At 45.7% G+C, this 10,426-nt stretch overlaps 1 non-coding gene across 1 annotated transcript; it reads right to left on the reverse strand.

Moving 5' to 3' along the window:
* Positions 1–9,572: 9,572 nt before the first annotated feature.
* Positions 9,573–9,644, reverse strand: TRNAT-UGU (transfer RNA threonine (anticodon UGU)). The gene has a single exon. It is a non-coding gene; the product is annotated as a tRNA-Thr (tRNA).
* Between the last annotated feature and the right edge of the window lie 782 nt (positions 9,645–10,426).

Here is a 10,426-nt window from a genome sequence, read left to right on the forward strand (position 1 = left end):
AGAAACAGTCCTACAGCGTTGCTCGAGAGACGTCATCCTTGGCATGGACTTCTGATGCTTCCATGGTGCTGTCATGAACCCAAGAACAATGTCGATAGCATTATCTACAGAAGAAGCACTACCGCCGCGCACGCCGTCGGGAAATCATGCCTTGAATGTGCAGGAAGAACAAGTCACCATTCGGCCTCGCTCCAGCGTCAGTATTTCAGTCAGCGCTCCTAAATCACCTGACTTCGAAGGCGTCGTTGAAGGCAGTCAGCATCTGTTGGTCACACGAAATATTTGCGTCGGAAGAGGAATCGCAGAGCTGCAGGGAGGCAAAGCAACGGTTATGCTCACGAATTTCAGCAATGAGTACAAACATGTGGACAAAGGAACAACGGTCACATACATCGAAGAAATTGTGTAAGCCACCAGTGCTTTCGCCCTCACCGATTCTGCGGAACCTTCTCAGAGGAACCAAGCCCCTCCCACAGTGTTTGACGTCAATCCTATACTTCCGAACCATAAGCAAGAACAGCTACAGGCCCTGCTCTTGCAATACAAAGATTGCTTTTCGTCATCATCGAAAATTCGGCAGACCCCTATAACGAAACATCGCATCATAACCGAAGAAAATGCCAGACCACTCCGTCAGAGTCCATACAGGGTTTCGACACGAGAACGCGAGGCCATGAAGAGACAAGTTGGTGAAATGCTGCGGGATGACATCATTCAGCCGTCAAAAAGTCCATGGGCGTCCATCGTAGTGTTAGTGAAGAAAAAGAATTGAACCCTACGTTTCTGCGTCGATTTTCACCGCTTGAACAAAATCACTAGAAACGATGTGTATCCTCTCCCACGAATAGACGACGCTTTTAATCGGCTCCATAACGCCAAGTACTTTTCGTCAATGGACCTCAAGACTGGCTATTGGCAAATTCAAGTCGACGAAAGAGACCGAGAGAAAACGGTGTTTACAACACCGGACGGCCTCTTCGAGTTTAAGGTGACGCCCTTCAGTCTTTGCTCAGCGCCTGTAACTTTTAAACGCGTTATGAATACAAGAAAGGTACCACTGGCCACGTCTTACCACCGACATCACTCGTTATGTGAGGACATGCCGGGACTGTCAGCGACACAAGACACCACCGACAAGGCCAGCGGGACTTCTGCAGCCAATTGAACCACTTCGCCGACCATTCCAGCAGATTGGTATGGACCTACTGAGGCCGTTCCCGACGTCGGCTTTCGGAAACAAGTGGATCGTGAAAGCTACCGACTATCTCACCCGCTACGCCGAGACAAAAGCCCTGCCCAAAGGCAGTGCATCTGAGGTAGCTAAGTTATTCGTCGAAAACATCGTCTTACGTCACGGCGCCCCGGAGGTCCTCATCACCGACAGAGGAACGGCATTTACTGCTGACCTAAGTCAAGCAATCTTGGTATACAACCAGACAAATCACTGCCGGGCGACAGCGTACCACCCACAGACCAACGGCCTGACCGAGCGGCTAAAGAAGACTATCGCCGACATGCTGGCAATGTACGTCGATGTCGAACACAAGACGTAGGACGCCATTCTTCCGTACGTGACCTTCGCATACAACACGGAGGTGCACGGGACGACCCAGATATCTTCATACAAATTGGTCTACGGAAGGAGCCAGGCAACGACGCTCGATGCCATGTTACCCAACGTCACCCACAAAAAAAAAAACTTCGATGTGAGCGAATACCTTTAACGCGCCGAAGAAGCCCGACAACTCGCGCGTCTTCGTATCAACAATAAACAGACGACCGACAGCCGCCGTTACAATATTCGACGATGCTTTGTGGAATACCAGCCCAGTAAACGTGTTTGGGTGTGGACGCCGGTACGCCGACGTGGACTAAGTGAAAAGCTTCTGCGACGGTACTCCAGACCGTTCAGGACGGTTTGACGTCTCAGCTCACTTGATTACGAGGTTGTCCCCGATGGCAACACGAACTCTCAACGACGCCGATCGTGACCGGAAGTCGTCCACGTCGCGCACCTCAAGCCGTTTCATGTGCGTTAACAAACTAAAACAGTGTTTTTGTATTATTACTGTATCGTAATTTATTTATTGTACTTTCTTGCATTATTGTTGTACCTTCATTTTTAGTTAAAGCGCGCTGTTACGGTGGTCTAGTGGCTACGGTACTCGGCTGCTGACCCGCTGGTCGCGCGTTCATATCCCGGCTGCGGCGGCTGCATTTCCGATGGAGGCGGAAATGTTGTAGGCCCGTGTGCTCAGATTTGGGTGCACGTTAAAGAACCCTAGGTGGTCGAAATTTCCGGAGCCCTCCACTACGGCGTCTCTCATAATTACATGGTGGTTTTGGGACGTTAAACCCCACATATCAATCAATCAATGCCTTTCTCAGAGGGGGGCAATACCACGTTCCATTTCTCAAGTTTGGTTATCGCCCCAATACACTGAACAATTCTCAGCGCAAACCGCACCTGCAGTTTTCGAGAAGCTTCAGGACTGTAGTAGATCCTTTCGATAAGATCACGCGCACTCTGCGAACTGTACAGATTATTCCGCAACATACGGCGCCGCCAGCGATAACGCTGGAACATTCGATGGCAAGAGTATAAATGCCGACGCACTTCGCCGCTTGTCAGTCGTTGATCGACGGCCGACGCTCCGTTCGCCGCTATCAGATATCTGTGTATGTGCCGCTAGTTTCCTCTATGGATAATAGAGTTTGTATGCCCCATAGTGCAAAAGACGGGTGTGTAAACGAGCACTGTATGTATGAAAGGTTGTAAAGAGTTTTTTTTTTTTTTGAGTTTGAAGTTAATAAACTTCTCTTTGTATCAGTCCAAGACTGCTACTGTAGACTGACTTTCTGTTTACTGGGCACAGGCTTGCCCAAATAAACAATTTATTATTCGACTCGCTGTGTGCTCTATTCGTCCACGTCACAACCTCGTGACAATATATATATATATATATATATATATATATATATATATATATATATATATATATATATATATATATATATATATATTCAAATGGAAGACGAGGGTGGTCCAGAATAGCTTGTTGAGTATCAAGACGTTCCAACACAATGTAGCGCAGTGGTATAGTGGTTGCGGGTCACGGCTGCTGCAGCGCAGGTCGCGGGTTCAATCCCCAACGCGGCTTTCGCGCATTGGAGGGAAATAATAGAGGCCCGTGTAGGTAGAATTCGGCGCGCTTGAAAGAGTATCAAGTGACCAAAATATCGCAGCCCTCTCCTACAGCGGGCCTCAAAATCACATCGCGGTTTCGGCATGTAACCTCCAAGCAAAAAATTCACGTATCTCACCGAAGTAAACTATGACAAGTGGGTGAAGAATCTACAGGTCATAGTTCAGAGTAGCTACTAGTCAGCGTTACCGTAAAGCTTCATCTTCGTAGCTTGTCTTCATCGACGTTGCCTACAGTGGGTGAAAGAGCGTTCACGTTCATTTTCATCCATGGCAGAAAGAAAATGTTTGGGCTGTTAACGCGCCTCAGGTGCATATACGATATTGGAGTCGTCGACTAGCATAAATGGTTTGTGCTTGTATGCGTTTTATACTGTTCTGTCACAATTATGACCGACTTGTGCCTCTATTTTTTTATTAAATGATTACACCGCTTAGCCCGAAGGCGCTGCAGCAGTGGGGGTTATAATGACGAGAAAGACACGTCATTTAGACAAAACATTCGTTAACTTGATAAGCGATTCAACTGACGGATCCAACACAGTACTCTGAATCGTTAACTACTTTTTCCAAACACACAGTGTTAGGCGCACGACATAGTACGGGACGGCTTTAAGCTCTCGCATAGTAGAGTCCCTGTAGTACTCTAACTCGTTACTCACTTTTTCTAAACATGCGCTATGGCGTTTGCAACAGAAATTAAGGTGGTGACGCCCAAGAGACGGCTTTCAGCTCTTTCACAGCAGAGTACCGAGTACTGTATTTCGTTAAGCACTTTTTATTAGTTTATTAAGCATTAATTCCATAGGCATTAGTTCCATAATAATTAAGTTATATGGAACTAATGCCATAGGCATTAGTTTCATTAAGCATTAATTTCATTAAGCATTAGTTCCATATTAAAATATAGTTTTGTGAAAGATAGTGAAAGGCTTTCAGCTCTTTCACAGCAGAGTACCGAGTACTGTATTTCGTTAAGCACTTTTTATTAGTTCATTAAGCATTAATTCCATAGGCATTAGTTCCATATTAATTAAGTGATATGGAACTAATGCCATAGGCATTAGTTTCATTAAGCATTAATTCCATTAAGCATTAGTTCCATATTAAAAGATAGTTGTTCCTGACAAAATAACACACAGAAACGAGTATAGATGACTGAATATTTAAAGAACTTTCTTTGGAATTAGAAGCTTACGAAGGAAAATGAGTAACAATAAGAGAGAGAGAGATAAACGAGAAAAAAGGAAGGCAGGGAGGTTAACCAGATGCTAGTATCCGGTATGCTACCCTACACTGGGTTGGGGAACAGGGGGTTGAAAGAAAAAGGGAGAGTTAAAAAAATAAATAAGAGAAAAACACCGACACACACGCACACACAAAATCAGTCCACTCAAAGGCGTTCCGACAAGCCAGTAGTTCGTAAGAAGCCCAGTAGCGCTTGCACGGCTTTCTTCTGTGACGATGAGTCATGACGATGGCGCAGTATACTTTCTTCGGACAGTGGCTGGTCATCTAACCTGTTTAGTTTATTAGAAAGGTGTTGTCTTTCCAGGTAGTATTTCGGGCAGTCACACAGGATATGTCGGATTGTTTCTTCATCTCCGCAGTGTGCACAGTCGGCGGTGTCGGCCATACCTATGCGGAGCGCGTACGCACGGGTAAACGCAACTCCCAACCATAGTCTGCACAGAGCAGTAGCGTCGCCTCGTCGAATTTTTGTTGGAAGCTGCATGCTTAACGTTAGATCAAGGGATCGTAATCTTGCATGCGTAAAGAGAGGCTCATTCCAAAGAGCCATGGAGTGTTGGCGAGCAAGCATGCGGAGCCTCCTAGCAGCGTCTGTCCTTGAGAGAGGTATTGACTGGTCGTTGTCTTCTGTATGAGCTGAACGGGCAGCTTGATCAGCTCGTTCGTTACCGATAATTCCGCAGTGGCTTGGCAACCACTGAAATATAACTTGGTGCCCTTCCTCTGTTATATGGTGTAGCATTTCTGCTGTTTTAAATACCAACTGCTCGTGTGGACCATGGCGTAGGTTTACAGAAGTGACTGTAGTGCCGCCTTGCAGTCGCAGAAAATCGTCTACCATTGCGTGCTTTGCTCGGTAATGAAACGCAGCGCAGCACGAAGCGCTGCAAGCTCTGCTGCCGTTGTTGTGGTTGCATGAGCTGTCCTGAATTTGATGGTTGTGGCGTGCGTTGGAATAAGGACCGCCGCAGTTGAGCTGTTTGGCAGGACGGAGCCGTCGGTGTAGACGTGGGTGCAGTCTTGGTACTTCTCGTACAGCAGAAGTAAGGCGAGCTGCTTGAGGGCTGGTATTGAGAAATCTCGTTTTTTCTGGGTGCCTGGAATTGTCAGGTTGATGTCTGGCTGTTTGAGGCACCATGGAGGAATTGAAGGTCTCGCCGCGGGCGTAAAACCAGTTGGTAGGGAGTCACCATGTGTAGTTATTGTTCGACAAAAGGAAGTATGAGGTCTATCCACTGGTAGAGAGGCTAAGTGGTGATGGGGAGTCCGGCCCACATGCCTTATGTGTGTCCTCAAAGCTTCAATTTCAATATGGGTCTGCACGGGGTGGTCTTTGGCTATAGCTATAGTCGCCATTGTTGAGGCACCCTGAGGCAGACCTAGACATATTCGAAGCGCCTGTGCCGGAACGCTTTGTATCATGCGTCGACTTTTTTGCTGGCGTTTGATAATGCAAGCACATTGTATCGTAAAAAGCCAAGGAAAAGCACCCTGTACAGTCGTAACATAGCATTAGGCTGCATTCCCCAAGTCTTTCCAGCGAGAAACTTGAAAAGATGGCATACGCCTGTCAATTGCTTTTTCAAATACGACACATGAGGGCTCCATGATATGTCTCTGTCGACTTTTACACCCAAAAATTTGTGAGATCGACGATATAGTATATTTTGACCGTTAATTGACACTCTGTAATTCGACATGGGTTGGCGCGTAAATGCCAGAAGAGCGCACTTTCCGGAGGAAATTTCCAGGCCTCGATTGCGTAGATGCGAAGTAGTTACAGTAGCAGCTCTCTGTATTCTCGCTCGTAACTGCAGGCGAGTTACCGCAGATGTCCAGATGCAGATATCATCAGCGTATGTTGACAGATAAATATTGTTTGGTAGGTGCGTATTGAGAGCGATTAGTGTTATATTGAATAGCACGGGGCTCAGTACACCACCCTGAGGGACGCCACGACAACTGAAATGTGTAGACGTGTTCCTGGTCTCTGTACTCACAAAATAGGATCGCATTTCGAGATAGCTGCGTATCCACTTAAACATTCGGCCACCCACTCCAATCACTTCTTGTGCGGTAAGGACGGCTTCATGTGTAACGCTATCATAGGCTCCTTTAACGTCAATGAACAGAGAGGCGCAAAGACGCTTATGGCCTTTCTCGTGTTCAACGTACGGGATTAGGTCGATGACGCTATCGATCGATGATCGACCACGTCAAAAGCCAGCCATGGCATTTGGGTCGATCTCATGATAATCCAAGTACCACTCGAGTCGGACGAGAATCATTCTCTCCATCACTTTACCCACGCAACTAGCCAATGCGATCGGGCGACAATAAGACAATAAGAGGGTAACAATAAGGCGCACTTTGAGCACTATGTGACCCGAAAAAGTTTCCACAATAAACTTGTTGGGCATTCGTGGGAAATGCTCAGTTCATAATCGCTCAACGGTGATACCGTATCATGACACTAGTAAGATGGCCACCGCAGCTGCCACATTGCCATAGCCACAATTTCATACCTGTGCAATCATTTCCCCTCCAGCATTTTTAAAGCCTTCTTTGGCGCAACTAAGGAGGCTAAAAAATGTTTTACACCTCCTTGGGGACAACACTTCTGCCTGATCACCGAGGCTCATGTGCGGTGGATCTTCTCTCCTGGATGAGAAATACGAACTCGTTCATGGCATAATTTTTGTTGACACGGTCTCATGATATGTAACGCCTATGGGACGGCCTTATGCTATCCCATAGTATAGTACCAAAAACTGTAAATCTTTTACCTTTTTTTTCTAAGCACACAACAAAAAACTAATTACCATACATATCAGATCTGGTACAGTACTCTAAAATCCAAAAACAATGACCAGCTTGCGAAGAGACATAATGAGCTTGTGAAGGTGCTTTTTCAATGCCGGATTTACTATGAAATATCTGGAAAAGGAGTTTTAACCGCAGTTTCTTTCTACGAGTTGAGAGTAATTCCAATTCTAGTTCAATTTTTTCATTGCTGCAACTGTACTTTCTTAAGTACCGACTTGGAGCAAATCTTGCATCTCTATTTCATACTTTTTTTTCAAGTTTGTCACTAAGAATTTTAACAGAGATTAAACACTGCACAAGTGTATTCAAGCAACATATTAAATCTTTTTTGAATGGGTCTTGCATTTGTTTTACTTGAGCGTTGCCGCATCCAATGTAAATTGAGTGACATGAAGTGACAAAGAATCGAACACAAAGTCATAATGTCCATACACTAATTTTGTGACTAGCAAGGATTTGTTATTGTAAGCGTAGCACTGAACCTGCCTTCTCCTACACTCTCTCCTACAAACGTGGCAGCTCCGCCGAGCGCTCTGGCCCTCACATGCCAGAGCACGCTCCTCCTCTTCAAACATTCCCCGCTACTCCACTCGCACCACCTGCTCTGGTTAATAGGGGCGAGGGTAAGCGCGCGCGCCCGTAGATGTTGCTAGAGGGAATGGAGTGAGAGCGCAGAGATAACAGCTGCCGGCGCGTGGACACCAACAGACGCCTTACATGCCCCGACTAAGAAATGCATTCGCATTTAAAAAGTCTGAGCTGTTGGACGGTTTGGTCACTTGAAGGGACTCTAAAGCCAAAAAAACAGTTTACACCAAAGTGAAAGCTCAGTGTATGACAACGTCCTAAATGACCATATTATCAACAACAGGGCCCAACTTATCGACAAATTCAGGTAAATGTACAAAAACACATTCGCTGCCGTAGAACATTCTCAAAATCATCCCGATGACATCAGACAGGCAGCCTACAATAATCAGTAGTAACCGATTTAGCTGCACTAAATAAACCTCACGTGCATCAAGAAACGCGATAAAATGCTGCCTGTTCGTTTCTGTTTTGATCATGGAAAAAAGCCTCACTGCTTTGCGACAAAGGCGAAGCAATGAGCGCAATAGCAACAAATTGGAAGGTCACGTGCAGGATGGCAAGCAGATCGAAACGTGCCCTGTGTTTCTCACGCACAAAGGACGCACGAAACGTACTCACAGCTACAGATGGACGCGAGTAAGCGTCTCAGTTGTTACTTCACCCTGTCTGAAAAGCGCAGCCTTTTCGCGAATGGAGGATGTGCAACGATTGCAACGAACTTTGCGAGTTCGCTACGTGCGATTCTCCCACTGCAAAATAAGGGCGCGTAATCGAGCGTACACACCCTAATTCCCTACGCGGGCCCAAGTACGCATGAGAGATGAGAGCCACCCCGCGCTCACTGCGCTATCTTGCTGATAATGCTGAAAACACAAGTCCCCCCCCCCCATCCAAACAAAGACGTCCGCTAACAGCGGTAAGTGGTAGATATGAATAGCTTGCCATTTGAAAGTGCACGGAGGGAGAGAGAAGAAAGGCAAGGAGGTTGACCAAGCTTGGCTCGGTTGGTTACCCTACACTTGGGGTGGGGGAAAGGAGGAATAATAGAAAGAGATAGAAAAGAAGAGGAGCAAGAAAGAGAAGGATGAATAGTCAGCTCAAGACTACACAGCACGGTGTTTCACGGTTTTTCACAAGCTGTCGTGAAGCCTGGTGGTCCTTAAGTAGTATACAAGAGGGCTTCAGTGGCTTTGCGCGTATTGGAAACCGTCGGCCAAGGCCCCAGAATCTTCTTTTCTGTAAGCGGCCGCGAATCCAGCTGACAGAGCTTGGCTTCCATAATACGTCGTTCAGACTGGTACGCTGGTATACCAGTCCATGGAGGTACCCAATGGTGGCTCAGTGGTAACGCCTCGCATTGACGACGCGGTGGTCCCACATTCGATTCCGTGCGCCGGAGTCTTTTTTCTATATTTTTTTTCTTTCCTTTGTTTTCATATATATATATATATATATATATATATATATATATATTTATATATATATATATATATATATATATATATATATGTATATATATATATATATTTATATATATATATATAACGGAAACAAGTGTATACCTAAGGGCTCGTTTTTTGTGTTTTTACACAACCATATTGGGATCTAACAGACATTAATGCCAAGGAACGTATAGGGGAAGTTATTAGGCCAATTTTAATGTAAATGAGAAGAAAGAAAAGTGGGTGAAAAGATAACTTGCCGTGGGCAGGATCCGAACCTGCGACTTTCGAATAACACGTTCGATGCTCTACCACTGAGCTACCACGACAGCTATCCCCCCAGCCACTTTGTTGGGTATCTAGGTCCATTTAAACGTGGGAATGTCAGTCAGCGCCACTAGTAGCCATGGCGGCGAGTGTGGTACACTCTTTATGAGCCTGTTTGGAGTCACGTAGCACGTGAACTTATTACCTGGCTGCTGACCAATAGTCCCCCGTATACAACCTAGAGACACCAAGTCTGCCAGTATGAGAACCTCGTTAATGAATAAGGCAAACAAGTGTATACCTAAGGGCTCGTATTTCGTGTTTTTACACAATAATAATGGGATCTAGTAGACATTAATGCCAAGGAAGGTATAGGAGAAGTTATTAGGCCAATTGTAATGTAAATGAGAAGAAAGAAAAGTGGGTGAAAAGATAACTTGGATGGATGGATGGATGGATGGATGGATGGATGGATGGATGGATGGATGGATGGATATGGCTGTACCCTTTAGATCGGGCGGCGGCTAGCGCCACCAAGCCGTAATACTTAATGAACCAAAAACTAGATTTTTTTTCTTTAAAAAGTGAGTTTGAGGATTCGTACTTTGCAGTGAAGAGTTTAATTTTCACTCGTGCTTTGACTTTAGCCACCAATCAGATAACCTCCTTCTAGTTAAGTCTACCCGCTTAAAGTCTATTTTGCCCTCCCGGTCCCTAAACCCCAGTGCTTCGAAATACTCTGCGCCATCATCCTGAACTATAGGGTGAAGCCCTTTACGAAACATTATCAAGTGTTCGGCAGTTTCTTCTTCCTCTCCACACGCACTGCATACTGTGTCTACCC

The sequence above is a fragment of the Rhipicephalus microplus genome, chromosome 5 (assembly GCF_043290135.1).
Source record: "Rhipicephalus microplus isolate Deutch F79 chromosome 5, USDA_Rmic, whole genome shotgun sequence".
NCBI classification, from domain to species: domain Eukaryota; kingdom Metazoa; phylum Arthropoda; class Arachnida; order Ixodida; family Ixodidae; genus Rhipicephalus; species Rhipicephalus microplus.